At 49.0% G+C, this 21,229-nt stretch overlaps 1 protein-coding gene across 4 annotated transcripts in view; it reads right to left on the bottom strand.

Moving 5' to 3' along the window:
• Positions 1-5,626: 5,626 nt before the first annotated feature.
• Positions 5,627-21,229, bottom strand: part of Sh (Potassium voltage-gated channel protein Shaker) — a 400,727-nt gene continuing 385,124 nt past the window's right edge. For all 4 annotated transcript variants that reach the window (XM_065432054.2, XM_065432052.2, XM_065432053.2 and 1 more), the window contains one exon: positions 5,627-14,433. The gene's annotated coding sequence lies outside the window, so the exon portion shown is untranslated. The remainder of the gene's footprint in view (positions 14,434-21,229) is intronic.

The raw sequence follows: 21,229 nt of genomic DNA on the forward strand, positions 1-21,229 counted from the left end.
CTGAATCTTACTGCGACAAATTTGTCGCAATTTTTATGTCCCCGCAACAATTTAAGCCTTCTTTCGGTACCCACGCTTGTCGAAAACGCGACGAGCAATCGTCAAGAGTGATAACACGGGAGTGCGTTGCTTGCGCCTGCAGAACGTACAGTCGCACAAATCTTTAACTGGTGTGCGGGAGCGACGACTTTTCCGTGCGTCAGCGCCGTTTGACGGGGCGAGGCTGGAAACAGTCTGAGGCTAAGCGCATGCGGACAAAGCGCGCTCAGCTGGGCCCATCGTCTACTAGGCTGTTTCCAGCCTCGCCGCGTCATACGGCGCTGACGCCCGGAAAAGTCGCCGCTCCCGCACACCAGTTAAAGATTTGGGCGACTGTACAAGTGATAAGCCAAGGAGATCAAACGCCAGGAACTAGTAACTCGAAAATTCTGTCTTCTGAATGGCACCCACGCATGTTCTCATGAGTGCGAGTAGAAGGAATTCTGCGAGCGTCCAGCATACTCTGGTTGAGAGCCTGTGTTGTGGCCACCTCTGTGTATTCGTAGCGTACTACCGCGTCGGTTGTAGCCAAGTACGCTAAACGCGCCGTTGCCCGCGCATTCGTGCTATTAAAGTGCAGGAAATAAGTATTGGGAAGAGGGGAATGCTTGGAATTAGAATGTGTTTGTAGTATGTACGGTATTGCTTGGGACGAGTCGGTTATTTCCTACGCCGTGTGTGTAAATACGAACTGCTTTTGTTTGTAATGCCGCCCACCCACCACTTTCGCACGCTTCGCCTCTACAGGCATTATTCTTAGATGTTAATACTAAAATAACGCTTGTAATTTTTTCAGCTCACGTCGTCTGGTGGAGCTTCCTGCGGAAACTACTGCTGCTTACCTGGTGCCACAACTGGATGAATTCACAAAAGCCCGCGACGAGCATTTACAAAGAATAAAATAAACGTAAATTTTTCTACATTTCACAAGGTGTCCTGCGTCTTTATGAAATTGCACGTGGCACATATTCAATAGAGGCTTGTGAAGATCGTTCGCAATCAATCTTACTTAATAAAATAATTTGCAATTAAACATTTAATAAATAAGAAATATGTAAATAAATATTTGCTGAAAAGCAAAAAAAAAAGAAACGGAGCCGGCGTGACACGCACCAGCTAGAATTCAAAACGCGCGCGCACAAATCCGAAACCGGAAGTGTGCTTCAGGTTTTAACATCGACGGCTTGGTGCGCTGCAGTCAATTCGGCCGCTGGCCTCTATGGGAGTGTCCGCTCTCGTTGTATTCCTTTCTCTATGGTGAAAGCGTGTGAGGGTGATCTGGCGAACGCGGTTCAATCTCGCATGCGCGAGCGAAGAACGCGGCCTGGATGCATGCCCTCTCCTGTGACGCGCGAGGCACGGGGGTGAGGCGAGGGAGGAGGGGCGATCTTCTCCGGCGGCTGCTACGGTACCTCTATGGTACCTCGATATCCTCCTCGCCCGCCGCTCCGTGCAGAATGGAGACAACTGCGGCGTCTCCTACGGCGTTGGCCACGCGACTCGCAGACGTTGCAGTAGACGCCTTTGGCGGACACCATAGGGACGCGTTGCCGGCGCTCGTGTGTCTTGGGAGCGGTTTGTGACGTGGCTAAAGTGCGCGCCCGCGCGAGCCTCAACTTGAAAGCGATGTGCGATGTCTTCAGAGTGCGCGTAGCGCCGGTAGCTTCGTACGCACTGTGCTTTCGCCGTTTCGTACGCGTTGAAGCGACGGATGCACGGAGGCATACCTAACTCCAGCGTTTTCAGACTGCTTCCGCTGTGATCAGGCGATGTGCGTTCATGCTTAATTGTGCGTACGTGAAACCATGCTGGTTAATTTAGTCAAAACACGTTGACGGGCAAGTTGGCTTGAATCCATGATAGAATGTGTAAGCGCGACTGAACAAAGACGTATAAAGAAGCAGTCACACAAGGGCAGCGCTGTCTCCGTGTGTCTGTGTCTTTCAACATCCTCGTTGGGTCACGCTTACGCAGTCTATCATTGTTAATTTACTTAGTAAGGGTATGTTTACAAGCTTATACGGCCGATAAAGCTACTAGCCTTAGTTCGCACAACTATCTACTAATTTGAATTGCGATTTTTTTACCATAATTGTGCGAAACTGCTTTTATATAGGCTCAGTGTGGAATGAAATACGTTTTATTCGTTAGAAACAGATACACTGCGATATATGGCTGCGAACACGTTGTTTCAGATCATGTTTGTTTTCTTTGTTCTGTTATGGTTTCTTACTGCCAACCCGTCGCGAGGAGCCTCACGTGCACGCTCGCGCGAGCGAAGCACGGGCGGAGTGGTCAGGTAAAAGCTGGGCCAGCGCTTTCGACAATTTGTCGATACATTGGCTTCCACTTTTTCTTTGTTCTCGTTTTACTCACTGCAATAGTACTTGTGGTACGTAAACAATCACTCTTTCGAGCCTGGAAATTTTACGGCATCGCGTTTTTGAAAGAATGAAAGAAGACATGCACGAAATAGTTGCTGTGAATTAACGCCGGGACAAGCACAGGAAAGAGCGAAGCGCCGTCCTTTCCCGTCCTTGTCTCGGCGTGCGCTGTAATTCACAGTAACGTGGAACGCCAACTAACCCGGTCTCAAACCATGTTGCAGGAAATGGTGACCGCAAGCACTCTAGCTCATAAATGTCTGCCCGGAGCAGCTGCAGACACACATAGGCGAACGGCCGTGTTGGTTCTACGTTTAGGAGAAGGCAGCGTTGAAAGAGATGCCGAAAAAGGGACAATCAGATGAAGGACGCAGTGTCAATACCACGTGAAACTGTCAGCCGTGGAACCATGGACCGACCATTGCCGTAGTTTCGGTAAGGAAGTCTTGTTGTCGGAGGAGCGCTGCCTACTCCGGCAAGTTCTAGCCCAGTCAAGATCAAAAATTGCAGTCTAGTTCGGACCAAACCGGAAACTGGGCTCCATTTTCGTAAACGTTTTACGCTACAGCGTTAAGGGTCCTGTGCCGCAGAATATCTGGTGTCGGCGTCGGCGGAGTTGTCCGTGAGCGTCGTATATATTTAGGTATATAAACATGCCCCGCCTTGCGGTATGACATGCGTTATATTGCCACACCATTCTATCAGTGAGGTTGCTCACACTTTCCCTTACATTCTTGTTATTCCTCAGAATTTTGAGAATCACAGCCCACAAACAAATATCATAAAACGAAACACTGACAGCGCGTGTCTTTTATGTTAAATCTTATTAGACTTAAATATTAAAAGTGCGAGACAATAGCAGAAACCTGATAATTATTTAATTTTTTTTAATTATTTAATTTTTTTTGTGCTATTGTGGGCTACCTCCCGGAACAGCCCACGCAAGAGGCGGCGTTTCTACAAGAAAGATCGCCTCCGTGAATAACGTTTGTTGCCAGCGTTTCCCGGTAAACGTTACATAAGCTGCAGTTGCCGGAAGCGTTAGAAGCAGTCAGGGATCTTTGAGTACTATCGCTTTCCATTCTAAAAGGCGAAGCTTAAGCTTCCTCCAATTTTTTTTTCTGTTTACTCTGCCAGTAAAATCTCAGCGCGGCACCTTCGGCCTTACCGTTACGCAAAAAGACGCCATGGAACGCAAATCAATGCCTCGCTTGGCCAGCTCGAGAACGGAGTTCATCGAGTGGTCGCTTCGTCAATTGTCAGAAGCTTTCCCCTTTTCATTTTATTATTTGTTGTTTAACATATTTTCTTAGCTGGCATCCTTTCAGTCTTACCAATGTAGTGTTTCTGCATTTCATACTTGCCATTTAAGATTCTTATCTACGGTTTTGTCCACTCTGTTATCCTAACACCTAGCGACTAGTTACTAGTTATCCCCGCTGCAAGACAATGTTTTCATGTATACAGAGTGTTTCAGCGAACATTCTCAAAAATCTTTGAATATTTCCTGTGACCGATAGCATAATTCTAGTCCCTGAGCTGGTATACTCGAATAGGTGGACATTACTTGCAGAAAAAATTGAAGTACATAATCGCCTAATTCTCGAAAGTATTCGAGAATTCAGTTTTTAACTAATTACCTTATGGTACAGGTTGCAATTTACAAATTCTAGCGGGTGCGACTGGAAGGCATATCCACTTGAAAAGAATTACGTGAATGACACCATTTACGAGATTTGCGCCTTCAAGCTTCAGGTAAAAATTTATTGTCCTTCCGCTTACGTTCTTAACAAAAGGTAGTTTTATGCAATGAAGCACAAATGTAACTAGAATGCCAATGCATTTCTCCACAAGGTTATGGAATTAATATCTGGCTACTGGTGTCATTCTGAGCATTCATTCCAAGTGGATCTGCCAAGCAAACTCTCCGGCTAGAATCTGTAAATTGCAATGCGTGCCGTGAGGTAAGTAGTTAAAAGCTTAATAAAAACTTCTTGGTAATAATTCGATTATGCATTTGATTTTTTGTGCAAGTAATGTCTGCCTCTTCTAGTAGACCAGCTCATGGACTAGAATTGTGCTGTCTGCCACAGGCAAACTCCAAAAATGTTTGAAAGTGTTCGCTGAAACACGCGGTACGTGCCTAACCTAAGCATTTAAACAGTTTTTCGAAATTCACACTGAGCACTTCATATGAATAAATTTGTGCACTTCATATGACGTTTAGCCCATATGTCCCCGTATCTCGCTTGCGGTATTCCATTGCGCCATTAAAGCCATACCTGATCAAGGTGTTTGGTTAGTATTTAATCCCAATTCTTCCGCGGACTTGAACTGTATTTTCGCATCCATATAAGGCAGAGACGACTTCATTAGCAACACAAATTTTCCGAACGTAAGCCCTTCAACAGTGCCTCCCTTACACACTCCTCGCACTACCTCATGGTTCTCGTATTTCCGTTGCGCTGTTTCACTGGGGCACGTCTCTCCTCACTTTTGATTTTGTTATTCGTTGATGTTTATCTCTGCTTTCTGTACCTCATAAATCTACACTCTTAAGTATTTCTGTTCTTCAATCTTTAGTTTTATTCTCTCATGTGTTGGGGCTACCTGATGAGAGAAATAAAAAAACAGAATAAGGCCCGATTGCTTTCTACTCAACCTGAAAATTTGAGGGTACCGCACTTATACGTAAATATCTGCCAAAATCTTTTTCACTATCCACAAAGGAATTAGCGTTATTCGGAGGAATGTAATGCTTGCGTCACCTGTCATTGGCTCATGGAGCGCTTTACCATTTCGTTCCTGCAGAATGTGCATTGCTAGTGTGCAGCATCACTGTAGACGACACGCTTTTCCGATGGATTATGGACCAACTAAAGTATAAAAAATAAAAAACACAGTCAAGCCTTGCACGTCGACGTGGTGATAAAGTGCGTGCACCTCAATACGTAACCTCTGCGAGCCATCTGAGCCAGAACGAGCAAGTGGCTGTGCAGGAGACGCCCTGGGCAGCCGGCACCCATTCACTACAGCTGCCCGCTTCGCATTACTCGCCGTTCTTCCGCGCCACAAGACTAGGCGGCGTGTCTGCATTGTTCAGCGAGATAAATCCGAGAGCAACTGGGCGACCACCATGGGCCACACGTTTACTTGGACTTAAGTGTGCTGTTGCACCGAAGAATGACGTCACGGACACGAGGTACAAGACAAGAAGGTACTTTAATACGCTCGCATTTAGTAGCAGCAAGCAGAAGTCACTTTGTACGCCGTAAACAGACAAAAAAGGACTCCTCAAACAGCTAAACTTAACAGCGGAGCATTTTCGCCACGAAGCCTTCGTCAGGCCACAGAGGCTCGCCAGAATGTCTCGCGATCACAAGCGACACAATTAGAAGGACAACCTGAAAACAGCGAACAACTTGCATTCTTATTTATACATATGTTCTATTTTTTTTCGGTGTCCCAGCAGAGTAAAAACCACTATGTACGCTCGCTGAATCTTGCTCCATTTTTTTTTTCAGCTCCCCAATATCACTTTCCTGGAGACGATTGCTCAAACTGGAGAACCGAGCAAGGCGACAAAGCTGCCGAATCGGCACATCTCAAGGGCGTGTCTTGTACTGCGTGCACCCGGTGTTTGTAAGCAATGAACTCACGCCATTTAAGTAAACAGCATAAATTGTTTGGGCAGACACATTATTCTCAGTGTAATACGCTGCCACTCGGCAACTGCTATTTCTCCGTTAAAAATACCAAAGAAGAAGACAGATTAGTAAAGCAATCAATAACAGTGAGGAAGTGTGAACAACGTTGTATTGGTCACGGGATTGGGTGCAATTTGGCGCAGCGGGCGTATGACAAAGTGACCACGCACACACACACACACACACACGAATAAAGAAAAAAGAGAAAGCGCAAGCTTGGAGGGTGGATGAAAACTAACTAAAAGGTGCGAATACGAGGCACACGTGGGTGCGTGGTCACGCGTCTTGAAAATGATTGACGTTGTTCAGCCAAGAACTGGCGCGACACCGCACCGCGACATGCTGGGCGTGCTCGGCGGAGCAAAGCACGATCAGCGAGGAAAACTTGTGCCGCCGCAGCACCGGGGTAGGACCACATGCTGTCGGTGCACCACCGCGCGTCAAATGTGTCAGCTACCCGTAGCATCGCCGTAAGGGTACAAGCCATGTGCTCGCGCGTCGCAGCATAGTGAGAAATTCAAGAAGCGCATTCCAAACGTGTTCGGCCAGCGCCGCGAGAGCGCCCAAGATGTCGCAGCTAAAGAGGTCTCGACAGTGTCTGCAGCGGAAACGCGGTCGGTCAAATGCAGGCCATCCGAGTGGAACTGCGTCACAGCTGCTTTTGTCATATGACCATGATTTGTTTACTGAAAAGCGAGACGACTTTTCTGTGGCGGATCTTAAAGGCAGCTGCGCTCGCCTAGACCATGCTAGACCATGATCACAACCCGAAGCCCTAGCTAACCAACAAAAATGATGGCAAACAGCTTGCTTTTGTCTTTCTACTGCTGAGCAAGGGGGTCAGTCACAACCGTGTTTTCGTATGTGGGCATTTCGTGGCTCTATACGGAGGACGCCGCTTGCGCCTATCTCGTGGGTCTCACAGAATGGTAGTGCGGCAGGGCACCACGGCGCTTACACGGCACGATTACATTCTCTCAGCAGTGGACACTGCGACCCAAGGGTTGCTCGGGGCCACTTGCTGGCACACGGCTGGCGGGCGTGGCGCACCTCTACGATTCTTTGCTCGACTAGAAATTATTGCGAGACTCGTTATTGTTTTCGGAGTTATGCATTGGTGCGCCAAGAGGCTTAAGCTTTCAAGCGTAGAATAAAAGGAACGGGGTGTTCATTGCTTGGTGGCGTCATCGACGTTGCATCAACTATGCACTTCTCAGGGTGTTAATACGGCCCTTTCAGGTGCCATACAAAAGCAGGCCCAAACAAAAACAAAAAATAGGCGGCGCAAGACGAGGGGAAAAAATGGGGCGGGGTAGACAAGCCTTAGTGCTTACTCAAGGCTAATCGCCCCGGAGAGGCATGGCGTTAGTTTGCGTTAACGAGCTAACTTATCTTCCATTGCCTAGTCACAACCAGCTTCTCGTTCTTAAGCGAAGAACGAAGCGTTCCGAGCGCATAACCTATTTTGGCTCTGTGAACACTGCGATATTTCAACGAACAGTAAATAAGTGACATAAAAGAAAATAGCCGGCAAGTGTTTCTTTGAATGAAATGAGCTCTCAGGGCATGCGAGTATAAGCTTGCGAGATTTTCTAAAATTAGGATTACACATAATTTTAGCAAACATGCGGTGTAGTTAACAAATGCGTCCTTGAAGTACTACCTGGGAAGTTTCGAAATAGTCGTTAATTTTCATCGGTGCCAGTCAAAATGATGGGAGGTGTTTGTCGTTAGGAAGTGTGCAAAATAAAAAAAATAATAAAATAGTGTAATATGTGGTAGACTAAGAGGGCGATGTTAGGTATTCGTCATTAAAATTGTTTCGTAGGGCCAAGTTTTAGCACACTGCCAATTTTCACGATAGTATTGTGTTGTCGCAAAATTAAAAAAAAGTATTTAGCAGGCATTGTTCCTTGAAGAATGTTTCTTCATCGATTTCACATCTATTAAAGCTCCACAGCGCGATAATATGCTTGCACTAAGGGGAAAAGAAATGGGAGTGCTTTAGATGCAGACTTTCTGTAGGACTTCGTGTGCTGTAGCCGCCCGTTAATAGCCTTTCCGTTATCCTTTGCTTGACGTGCACAACCACCATTCTCTGGCGACGCCATCACGTGGCACTTCCCCTCGTGGCACAATCGGCCGTCTGCACAGAAACATCACACAGAGTGCTGGACGAAACTGCATCGTGTTTGGTTCGTGAACGCTGTACCCATTATCACCGTATAACAGTATTTTTGTTCTATCGTTCTTTTCCACTTTCAGTAAAAGGAAATTAAAAAAGCCTTTTACCGGTAACCAGAAAAGTTTAAGAACACAGAAGAAGACGATGGGACTGTCTACTACCGCGGAGGACGCCAGTGGCGAGGACGTCCTCTGGTGCGGACGTAGCTTACCAACGGCAACGAAAGGCTGTCCAAACCATGCTTCGTAGAACTACAGAGGACGTGACTACACTTTTTATACAGGCACCTTCGTACAGGGCAGAGCAATGAGTATTTTTTACTTTAATACATTGTTCTTGGAAGCTTCTCGTCAAAGATTACTGTCTTACGACGCTACGTGGAGTTTCAAAAGAACTACTGCGCCGAGCTACGTCTGGAGAGCCCTTGAACAAGGAGTAAAGTTAGTGTTTTGAAGGTGAATCGGAGAGCTAGAAAATGGGGCGGTAGGAGCATGCTACGATGACTACGATCACTAGCTTAAGCCCTTCCTTGAACGCTGGCGTAAGTCGCCTAAGGGGCTTAACACCATCGCAGTCTCTGAAGGTGGCCACCCTACGTAAGTACGTTCAGTTTATCCGGATAATATGGCTAGGCGTACGCGGGAATAGCTGTTTATGTGTCAAGAGAATCTTGCTCACTGAATTGAGTCGCTTACGTAAGAGTTCCAACATAAGCGGGGCTGCCTCACAAACGCGGCACGAGGAGCGCGCCGTCGGCTTGACGACGCGGGTGACGTTGAAAATACTCTGTTGATGTTGTTTGTGTGAAAGAAAAAAAGAAAACTGCGAGAGAAGCAACCTGCTTCGCTTTAGAAACTCATTAAGTTCTAAGATCGCGCATTAGCAATTATTACAATTGACGAGGTTACACGCGCCGATGAATAAAATAGTATGACTGTTCAGTTCTACACGCTCGATTCTCTTGAGACAAAGTAAGCAGGCTGGCGAAGGTTTCTCGGCATTATTTCGTTTCTAATGGCGAGTCAGCGCAAGAATTTTGTCGCTTCGCCGTCATGACAACCTGGCTGTCTGTAACTCCAATCAATCACGTTGTACAACAAGATTATGTCGTTGAGCAGATAACAAAGCTCAATTTTTAGGTATATGTAACCGTGGTCACTCGCTACTTAAGTATACGCATTCAGAAACAAGTCAACGACCTCAGTGAAAGAAATACGAAATAGGAAAATGAAATCGCACAAAGGTGACCACGTCGTGGGCTTTGCTTGTCGAAAGGAAGGACTATGTGCCTGCCGCAAATCGCGATCAGCTAACTTGCTGTGTTAATTCCGAGCGCTAAGCTGGGTACGTACGTACTGCAAGGCTCCCGTAGGACGACCACAGGAAGCAAAGAAAGCCAGAAGCATCCGGGAGGACGAATGGTGTTCTCGGGGGCAACCCTTGGCAACAGATAGAAAAAATACGCTCAATCGCGGTGGACGAGGGTGCGATTCTAAAACGCACCTTTGCTTACAAATTGTCGCCATCCCCTCGCGCCTTCTTCCTACGTGCTGGCTGGGCACGGCTTATTATTGTAGAGTATCAATGTAATCGAAAATGTACGCTTTGTTCCTATCACTGGCGTTGACCTACGCGGGAAATAACAACCTGGAGCAGGGCGAAAAGAACAAACAGCTCACACATCACGCAACCATCACAACTTTCAGTCAACAACACATCATGGGTGTGGTGTTTATGTGCGTGTGTGTGCAAGCGGGCAAATAATGCCTCTGAAAGAGAACTGACCGGTTATGGCCGACACTTTGCAAGAGTGAGGAACAACGTGGTCTGCTCCAGAAGCTTCTTTTGCGGCAGTTAGCTTAGCATTTCGTCTGCTTCTGCCGTCTGCACAGTCATTCTGCCTCCACCAGGCGTCACCATTTTAGCATTTGTATGGCAATATAGCATTTTACAATATAGAAATATAGCATTGACAATAGGGGACTTCGCAGACTATAGGTGGGCGAATTTGCCGAATAGATGCCCTCTTAACCCGGCAGTTGATGGCTTGTCCTTTCTTGCTTTTTTTGTATCGTACCACATGTCACGTTATGACATGCTGATATCAGTGTTTATATACCTCCTGACTGCATAGAATAAACAGTATGCGTTTTTCTGGGTATCCTGTGCACCCTTTATTGCCATTTGTTCTTGTAGCTCAGTAGCGCAGTTAACGTGAACATCTACAACCAATCATAGCCCTACAACCAACTACAACCCCCACCTTAGCCCTTTGAATATTGCATTTGATTTGAGAGCAATAGCCGACGGCTTTTGAGTCGCTTACACAAGCCGTCCAGATCCAGGTGATGTAAGCAGCAGAGAAACTCGCAGGAAATGCTCAGGATAACGCTGCTGCTCCTTTTTTTCTTTTTTTTCCCCGCAAGACGCGACGAAAGTAAGTGATTGTTTCGGGATAACAAAAGAGGTGAAATGAGCGTTTAGCAATCTCTAATCTCATGCTTGGCTGTAAGCAAATACACTGCTTATGAATCAAGTCTTTCGGCCCGTATGGTTGTAGTGTCCATTTCCCCGTCCATTCATCCCTGCCTTTCTTTTGTGTCTCTATGTTTCTCTCCACGCTCATTATCCTTACGTTTCTTTTTTGTCAGTCACATTTTAAACAAAGTAACTTTGTAAAGGTGTAAATTTGGTGTTGGACTTGTTACTTTTTTTCTTTAGGTCTAATAAATGTTATCAAAATAAGTAAGCGCAATATAGACCTAGCTTGATCACTCAGACACGCTTCGTCAGCTCAGATATGCTATCTATGTAACTTTTTTCTGCTTTATTCAGACAATGTTGTGTAACGGTTTGTAAGAATCGTATAGAGCTGTAGTTTATGTAACTCAGTTGTAAAATTTTACTGTTTGTCTGCGTTTACATTTCTTGGTTAAATTTTGGTTTTAGCGGTGAACTATGTCTGCTTGCATATTTGCATGGTTTTCCTTTTTTCATGCTTGAACTGTGATTCCTTTGTGATTGTATTTGCTTCCGTTAGCTGAGTTCAGAGAGTTGCGATGCGGTTTCATAAATTGGGGATACTCCTTATGGATATTCTGTTCATGAAGTTTTTGTTCCCGCTTTCTTTTCGCTCATTATAATCTGGAAGTTTAACGCTGCACAATTTGTAAAGTGTTAGCTCCAGCGGCACTTTGTGTGGTTAAGCCATTTGCGGGCTACAGCTTGCATTGAATTAAGCTCATGTCAACAGCCAGAATTTCGGAAAAGAAAAGTTAGCAGAGTTTCTGTGTTCTTGGAATAAAGCGGATACCCTACATTGCATCGTAACCGAATCTGGCAATAGTTATGGTATGATGAAATTCTGCAATAAGATGAAATTCGGAATTTGCGCCTTATAAGCAAGGTTGTCGTAACTGAGGAGCCGTCGCGGCCACGCAGCCCAGACGCGGGATGGCTGGACAGACGGCAGAGCTTTTTTGGTTGGTCCACCAGCTTTTCGTGGCATCCTGCCAAGTGTCGGCTTCCACACGTCTCAGTAGCACTCGGGGAGAACAGTGCTGGCACCAATTAGCGCTCCTAGGCCAAAGCAGTGCCCTAAAAAGCAAATCGAGCAAAACCACTGCACGGAAGTGGGGAATAGCTAGAAATGGCGGATTCAGAGATAGACAGACGAGGGCACACATGAAGATCTGCCCCCTGTCAGACCCACTTACGGCCAACAATCGGCTGCAATGTATATCGGAGAAAAGGTAACGGCGCTACGGGCCGCATTTTCTGAGTTTTCATATTATGTATAATTGTGTGTGTATATATTTATATAATATTATATGTATATGTGGCATACTTGAAGAGTACTGTACAGGTGGAATTTGAAGATCACTGTCTTTCTCTTGTCCTTCTGTATGTCCGCGGTTGTCGTCGCCGCACGCACACATTCACGCCCGCCGCGTCGTCCCGGAAGAAGGTAACACTGGGCACAGGCACTGCGAGCGTCCGCGCATGCGCAGAAGGCTAGCGCGGCGCCGTTCTTCATTGCCGGGGTGGACGCACGTGGCGAGGCACAGCGTGGGCCCTCGTTGTCGAGAAGGCGGCGGCGCGCCTCGCGTCCCCTGGCGGCACGGAACCCTTTTCCTCGCCGTGAAACCTCGCCACCCAAACGTCGCTTCACTGCTCGCCCCGGAGAGCTTCGCTGGACACATTGCAAACAAGTTGCTGCTCTGGATGACCCGAAGCTTCACTCGCGGACTTGGCTCGGACTACGTTTCCTCAGTGGTGTTTAAAACGTCACTATGCTTATTGATTCTAAGTCGCCGACAATTTCTGGGCTTTTTTGGGACAGAACAAGATGCGTATTAGGCGGTAGAAAATGTGCAACTCACGGCTTATGCGATGCGATAAAGTTTAGATTAAAAATGCAGTACTCTTCGTGTAACCATACCTTTGCTACGCTGACACTTGGACGGGTCTAGTCACTGCAAAGATTCGTGCAGCGTGATCGCTAATGGGTACATAAAGAGGGAGCAGACATTTCTTCCGAGAATGCTGGTTGTCCTAGGTCACCGCAAGAAACGCAGGAGAGGCTATGACATCGTAGTACGTGACGTCCTTTCGTTAGCTTCACGAGCACAAATATTGATTGGAGGGCTGAGGTAGTGATCGTCCCGTTCACATTTTAGTGATCTGTTCGTTGGCATTGTTTCCATAAGACTCTTACATCATGAAATTGCATTTGTTCTTGCTCGAAGTAGAGTCTCATGGGCATCTGCTACATCGGCAATTGCCTGTCAAGTAAACCCAGGCGACATCTCATCGAGAGGGCAGATTGAGTATTTCTGACTGCCCTTGCCGTGAACTTGACACGTCTACTTGCATCGACGTTTGTATGTTTAGAGTTTCGAACGCATGCGTAGCTCCACTAATGAACTGTTGAAATTGTGACGCGTTGCTGCGCCTCCTCGTTAGCCGCGTGCTTGCACTTGCACCGGTTTGTATTCAAAGTTGCGTCCAACCAACTACGCAGCTATCGCGACCTGCAGTCGCACGCGGCCTTAGGCGACAGAGAGCGCTGCTTCAAGCAGCGTGCTCATTTACCGAAGTCTCGCACAAGGGCGCATGCGCCGCGGGCTGCGTGCGAAGGGAATCCCGTGCCGCCAAGAAAACGCGAGCCTCGCCACCGCGGTTGGTGATGGTCGTCGCGAAGATCTCGCTGGCGCCCGGTCCCGCCGGAGGCCTGGACGGCAAACGTTGTCGGCGGCGGAGGCGGCGCGGCGGGAGACGGAGGTCGCCAGCGGCACTGGGATGGCGCCATCGGCGAGGGCGGTGGCGCCTCGAGGTGGCTCCGGCAGAGGCAAGCGATTGTGCTCACCCGAACCGGAAGAGGGCACGCGCCTCAACATGCGGACGCTACTGTCCACTTCCGGGAGAACTCGCGTCGGTTTTTCTTTAGCCAGCAGAGCCGTGTACGTGGCGCAGGGCGCCAAGTGTTTCGACGCAGTTGAGCGACCAAGCTTTTGAGCGTAATAATGCGTCATTTGTCAGTCTGATGAAGGTGGTGATGACGAAACTAAACTGAAGGAAAAAGACAAGCATCGGGGGAAAGTAATGGTAAACTGAGTGTGACGCATTGGGGCCTTGCTAAAGACTGCGAGTGTGGGAGGTTTGGCGGCGCATCAGTAAAAGATGCCGTGAATGACTGACGAGAATGACTATGACGTCACCAGCGGGAGTGCTCTGCGGGCTAAGAAATGCCGACCGGTGCCCACGAGCTCCTCCTCCACATCTCGACTGCCCCCTCTTGCACGGATGCACGCGCCTGGCGGCGCCACCATCGTCGCTTCGCCGAGAAATGGAGAAATGGCGACGGCGACGAACTAGTGCACTTGTCCTCTCGGCCCGGGCTGTCTCGGAGCAGCGCGACTGCCGTGCGGTGGCGTTGCGAGCGGCAGCCATGGCGCTACCGTTCGCGAGGCAGTGGCACGACAGGTGGCGTGGCTGGTCTGCGGGGCCACGGATCCAAGCACCGCCGCTCGACGATGCGAACGTCACCTTGCGGCCAGGCTGAGCACTCCTGCCGGCTCGCAGGCTCCCTCTAGCGGTGAATCCGCTGCCACGAGTCCTGCATGGTAGAGGAGAACGCAGAAGGAGTAAAGCTGGTTCAGCTAGCCGTGTATTCTTACACACGTGTAATGACCATATCAAAAGCCACGTCAATCAAAACTTCTCTTTATATAAACCGAAATGCATTCAACTAGAGCAATCATACCTTCTGTTTCTATAAACTTAAAGCATATACACAAAAATTTTCTTCACTCGTCGCGCTTTTCGTCACTGGCCCATACGCCTTCGCTATTGCACAGATCGCGCACTGAGCGCCATGGACGTGACGATGCCGCCAGCGAAGACGCTGATACACAAAACAAATTGCGGCCTGAAAATCGGATCAGGCAGGAGTAAATCGTCGCACCAGAAGCAAAACCGTATTTCAGCGACTTCGTGCACGACACCAGGTGACGCTTCAGATGACCGTTTGCAAGTTTAAGGGGCTTTACCGTTCGCTGCTGGTTCAAGGTCAGTTGATGGCCGATTGGCTTCGTTCTGGATGTTTGAAAAGCGTCGCTCACCACCCGGTATTGCATCGAGCGATTACGCAGTGGATGGCTCAATAGATGCTTCGCATATAGCACGTTAGCCCTTGGATTGGATTGGAAAAACTTTAATAAAAGTCCTGCAGGACGCACGTCAGCGCACAGTGGGCGTCTCCCACGCAGGGACCGACAGGGAATACCTGGCGGCCGCTGCGCGAGCCTGCTGGACGGCCCATTGCTGGTCTTGTAGGAGCGGGCTTCTTAGGGTCTTCTCCCACTTGTCGGAGGTAGAGCGTTTCTGCACTCCCAGAGCACGTGTGCGAGTGTCGCCGTGACCCCGCACGAGGGGCACGCATCGTCTGGGTAGATGTCCGGGTAGATTACGTGTAAGGTGGCCGGGTTTGGATAGGTATCCGTCTGTAATAAGCGTAGCGTTAGCGCCTGTGGCCTGTTTAGTTTGGGGTGCGGGGGCGGAAAGAGACGTCGTCCCAAGTAAAAGTGTTTGGCTATTTCATTGTAGGTTATTGGGGCATCCCTGTTCGCCTCCAACTCATCGAGACGTAGTTGCCCGGGGTTGACGGCGCGGTCGGTAAGCGCGCGCGCAGCGTCGTGGGCTGTCTCGTTGAGGTTGGGCGGGGCGCCCGGAATCCGACCCAGGTGGGCGGGAAACCAGATGACGGTGTGGTATTTGAGGGTGCTTGGATCAGCGCCGCGGAGGATGCGTAACACCTTGACGGAGACGACTCCTCTCTCGAACGCTTTGATGGCTGGTCTCGAGTCGCTGAATATTGTCGTGCGCTTATCGTCGAGCATTGCCAGGGCTATGGCCACTTGCTCCGCCACCTCGGGATCACGTGTGCGTACCGTGGCGGCGTTTAAAGTCCGTTGCGAGGACGAGACCGCTACCGCGGCGAAGACTCGGTTGCATCGTTAGGCGGCGGCGTCCACGAAAGCGACGTCGTCCGCTTTCTTGTTTACTCGTTTGAGGAACGCGGTGGCCCGGGCTTGGCGCCTGCCTCGATTGTGTTCCGGATGGACGTTTCGCGGAATGGGTGCGATCGTGATGAGGTCGCGGAGCTCGCGGGGAACCGGCGTAAGCTCCGGTGGGTCCTGGGTGTTCAGTGGGAAGTACCCGAGCTCGCGCAAGATGTGACGGCCAGTCTTCGTCATCGTCAGTCGTATCATCTGCGCTCTCTCCTGAGCCTCAGCGATCTCTTCGAGGGTATTGTGCACCCCAAGCTCGAGGAGTCGATATGTCGATGTCGTGATCGGGAGCCCAAGGGCCCGCTTCACTACCTTTCGAATTAGTGTATTGAGCTTGTCACGCTCCGATTGTTTCCACTTATGCATTGCGGCGACGTAGGTGAAGTGACATAGGACAAACGCGTGTACGAGACGCAGCAGATTGTCTTCTTTGAGGCCGTGGTGACGGTTGGCCATCCTGCGTACAAGTCGCATTGCGTTCGCCGTCTTTGTCGTCAGCTTGTGGACTGCTTGGATGTTGGATCCGCCTGCCTCGATAATCATTCCCAGTACTCGGATGGAGTCAACCCTGGGGACTGGGCGACCGTCTCTGGTGCGGACAGTGATGTTGCGCTCGGTCGGTGGTTTCCATCCGTTAGGCCTTTCGCCTCGTCGTTTTGGGCTGTACAACAACAGCTCCGATTTGGCGGAGGAGTATTGGAGGCCCGTGTGGTCGAGGTAGGATTCGGCAGTTTCGACTGCCTCCTGCAGAGCGGATTCGATAAAGCCATCAGACCCCGCGGAGCACCAAATTGTGATGTCGTCTGCGTATACCGTATGGTTGAGGCCTTGTATCTTCGACAGGCGTTCGGAGAGCCCAATCATCACCAGGTTGAACAGCGTCGGCGAGAGGACGGAGCCCTGGGGGGTGCCACGCTGTCCGAGCTCGACTTCTTCCGACGTGAGGTCTCCGACACGGAGCACGGCCTTGCGACGGGTTAGGAAGGAGCGGACGAACTCGTAGAACCGGCGCCCGAGCCCTAAGGCCGTGATTGCCTTTAGTATTGCCGAGTGCTGGATGTTATCGAAAGCCTTCTCCAGGTCAAGGCCAAGTATGGCGCGGGTGCCCCAAGTAGCCCCGGCGTCTATGATTTGGTGTTTCAGGAGAAGCATCGTATCCTGAGTCGAGAGCCCGGGTCGGAAGCCGATCATGTGGTGTGTGTAACAGTCCTGATCTTCGAGATACCGGCCGACTCTGTTGAGTACGACATGCTCGGCCACCTTACCCACGCACGACGTTAGCGAGATGGGGCGAAGGTTATCGACGCCAGGCGCCTTGCCCGGTTTCGGAATGAGGATCGTCTGGGCGAGTTTCCAGGCGTCAGGTAACTCGCCCCGCCCCCACACGTCACTGATGGCGTCCGTGAGGTACACGACCGAGGGGTCGTCTAAGTTCCGCAGGAGCTTGTTGGTTATGCCATCGGGGCCTGGGGCGGAACGGCCGTTTAGTTCGTGGAGAGCCCGGCGTATCTCTTCGACGGAAAAATCGGCGTCTAGGAGACTGTTGTCGATACCGGTGTAATAGGGATATAGGGTCGGCGGGCCTTGGGGTATCGGCAGGTACTTATGCACAAGCGTCTTGACGATGTCATCCGGCGAAGCGGTGCCTTTGGCTTGGTGAATGACTTTGGTGAGCGAGTGGCGCTGGTTTGTGCGGGTGTTGGTGTCGTCGAGCAGGTGTTTGAGGAGGTTCCGCGTCTTCCCGTTGCGGACCTGTCCGTCGACGGAGTTACACACGTCGTCCCATTGCTGTTTGGATAGGGTGCTGCAGTGTTCCATTATGGTCTGGTTCAGTTGTGCAATGCGTTTGCGGAGCCTGCGGTTGAGACGCTGGCTCTTCCATCGTGTCATTAGAGACTGTTTGGCTTCGAGCAAGTGGGCGAGGCGGCTGTCCATCTTCTCGGTTGGCATATCCGTGCTAAATGTTTTCGTGGCCTTAACGACGTCGGCCTTGAGCTGAGCCGTCCACGTCTCAAGGTTCGGGGCAGTGTCTGGAGGGAGTCGTGAGGCGCGAGTCTTGCGAAAGAAGTCCCAGTCGACCCACGTGTACGACTTGGGCTTCCTGACGATGCTGGGTAAGTGCACGGCCAGTGCCCTTACCGTGCGGTTCTTCGTGCGCTTTCACGAAGTTCTCTATGGAGGGCAAAGCTCAAGATGTTTTGCTTAACTGGCGCCCCTGCGGACTGCTACACTTAAGCTGGAGTGCCGAGTGAGTACTTTTTTATATGGTTCAGACGTGATAAAACTTCCTTCTAATCGGTTTTCTAACAAACGCTGGCGTGAATAAACTTCGCGTGGGTTAGCTGGACAAGGCAGCACGGCGTGGTTGACAAGCACAGCAACTGGATCGCTGATACTGCTCAGCTCCCGAGTCAAGCACATGGCCAGCTGACTTAAAGAAACATTTGAGTGCAAAGACTCGCCCACCGTTAGCCGAGACATTTACTAAATGTATGCTGAGAACTGCAACATTGCAACAGCAAGCGCATCGCATTGATTCCAGGTCGCGTTGTCTGCTGGTGTCACTCAGGTCTGAAAAATAAAACGAATTAATTCTGCTATTTGACGTGGCAAAAACGCGATACGATTATGAGGCACGCCGCAGTGAAGGACTACGGATTAATTTTGACCGCCTGTGGTTCTTTAACCTACGCTCAATTAACGGTACACTGGCGTTTTTATATTTCGCCCCAATCGAAATGCGGACGCCGGGGTTTTCACGTGTGTGAAAACGATTCACGTCGAGCAACGCAGTCCCATTGGCTCAGTTCCTCATTCACATCCAGTCTCCACTGAAATCGCCAATAGACATCACCTACGATGCCATTTTGTTTTCTTGCAAGTTTCTTTAGAGATTCGGTACAATCGAAGGAATAGTTTTGAGAATTTCGCAAAGATTTGCTGAGATAAATTTAAGTGACAAATATGGTCAGCTATACAGAACAGAAGCGCCATTCGCTATGGCAAAGATAGGAAATGCTGCAGGCACGTACGTAACATTCGACGAATACTGATAGCGTGGCTTTTCATGCAGCAGAAAGATGCTCCTTCATTTTATTGTCATTCGCAGTTGTCTCGAAGGTTGCCGCGGCTCTGCTAGCGCCGACATCGGCCATTCAGCTGAAGGAATCAGGTCAAGACGATCGTGGAAGGACTTAGATTGCTTCTTGGAAAAGCTTTCCATGTATTACGAAATAAAACGTGTCGGAGGAATTTATATGACCATCATAATCATCGGGAACCCACCGCGGTTGCTCAGTGGCTATGGTGTTAGAATGCTGAGCACGAGGTCGCGGGATCGAATCCCGGCCACGGCGGCCGCATTTCGATGGAGGCGAAATGCGAAAACACCCGTGGACTTAGATTTAGGTGCACGTTAAAGAACCCCAGGTGGTCGAAATTTCCGGAGTCCTCCACTACGGCGTGCCTCATAATGAGAAAGTGGTTTTGGCACGTAAAACCCCATAATTAAATTTTTAATCATCGGGATGCGCCATTTCAGGTAAATTAAACCGCTTTATTTGTTAATTTTGCCGCGTTATTTAGGGTCAGCGCAATACTCTCAGCAACTGTCACCAAAACGAATATTTTATTTATCTTCCTTCCATACTTTCGGAAAGAAAGGGCGTTATCCGAAGGATCCGATTTCTATTCGTCATATCACAAAAAGCAAACAAAGTCACCAAGGTCAACATGCGGGAAAACGTGTACTTATTTCATTTTCGTACATTTTATCAATGGATATTCGTTTTCACTTTGAATCAATAAATTTTATGCTCTTCTGTGTTTTGCTCCATGTACTGTAACTCTGTATTTACCCTGGTTTTCGTGCGATGTCATCGGTATGTACAAGTGCAAGGTTCGATAACTACCATTGTTTGTTTCCAACTCCTTGGTGGTTCGCACGCCCTAGTCAGATGTGAATGCCATCATTTTCCGTGGTCTTTCTCATAAAGGAACCAGAAGACTAAAGAGTTACTCTTAGTAATTAAGAAGTGCAGTCGGTGAAAAAAAATAAGAAAAGTACAAAAGTAGGGAGAGTAAAACAAAGGGAGAACGCTCATACGCTGGAGGCACGCAAAAAAGTACCCAAGCATGCCCTTGCTACGAGACCGAGCGGAATAGAAAGGCAACACGAGCTGTCTGAAAAAGAAACAACGAAAGAATAGGCTGCAGTGCTCTGACCTGGAAGTATCGCGTGGGCGTTTCCTTACTTATTGCTCGTTTGCCCAATTCCGGGACCGAGCTGACAAGCGGACAGTGGCGCCGTCGTTTCGGGTGACGGCCGCTCCAATTGCTCGAGAGCGAGCGAGCTGCACCGCGGGCCGGCCAGATTCCCATCAATCTGCGGCATCATTAACGCTGGCCGGACGAGCGGCGCCGCTCCAAATGAAGCGACGCGCTCTGAGACGACGAGCATGCGAGAGAGAAGACGCAGGGAGAAATTGAGACGGGCAAACTTTTTTCGCCAGTGAAAGAAGTAAGGAACGAGAGAGAGAGAAAGAAGAAAAGTAGGTACTTAGGAACACCAACCTCGGTGCATGCACGTGTCACGGGCAACAGAGGTTATGCGGGGCCACGCAGCGAGGAACTCCGGCAGGCTAGCGTCAAGGACTCGTCATAACAATAAGAATTATTATTATCATCCGAACAAGAGTCTTCTGCGTGAGCGGTGATCATGCTTCCAGCGATGATCACCGCTTTATTACGATGTTGCCGTCTTATAACAGCTTCTTTCACAGTGTAGAGAAGAGGGGCGAATATAAAATATTTCGAATAAAAATCAAATATGAACAGTAAGTATCGAATGTCCAATCAAATATCGAGTCTTTATTTCGGCATAATTAGATAGCAGACTTGTACTGACTACTGAAAATTAAAAAAAAATTGTAGAAAAAGCAGCCAACTATCGCAGACTCGCACGATCAGTTTTAAACGATGTATCACTAATTGTAATTAAAGGGACTGCACGAATAGCCCATCAAGAGTTTGAGAACCTTCTAGCAAACAAGCTTCTCCAGAATGAATGGGTGCTCGATTAGAAGCTTTACAAAAACGCAAAATAAAGGTGTTGAAAAAAATATAGCAAGTTCTGGAAAAGAAAACAAGTAGCTGCCGAAGGACTTGTGTGCCGCAGAAACAATTAAAAATGACAGTTCTAGAAAAAAGATAATTGACTGCAGCACACAAGATAAAACTGCGACATGACTGCACTACGAGAAACACTACATTACAGACGTGAACCAAAAATTACAGACGTTCATGTTGACTTCCCGCGCGAAACCGATAACAAAGATGGCGTTA

The sequence above is a fragment of the Dermacentor albipictus genome, chromosome 3, assembly GCF_038994185.2.
Source record: "Dermacentor albipictus isolate Rhodes 1998 colony chromosome 3, USDA_Dalb.pri_finalv2, whole genome shotgun sequence".
Lineage (NCBI taxonomy): Eukaryota > Metazoa > Arthropoda > Arachnida > Ixodida > Ixodidae > Dermacentor > Dermacentor albipictus.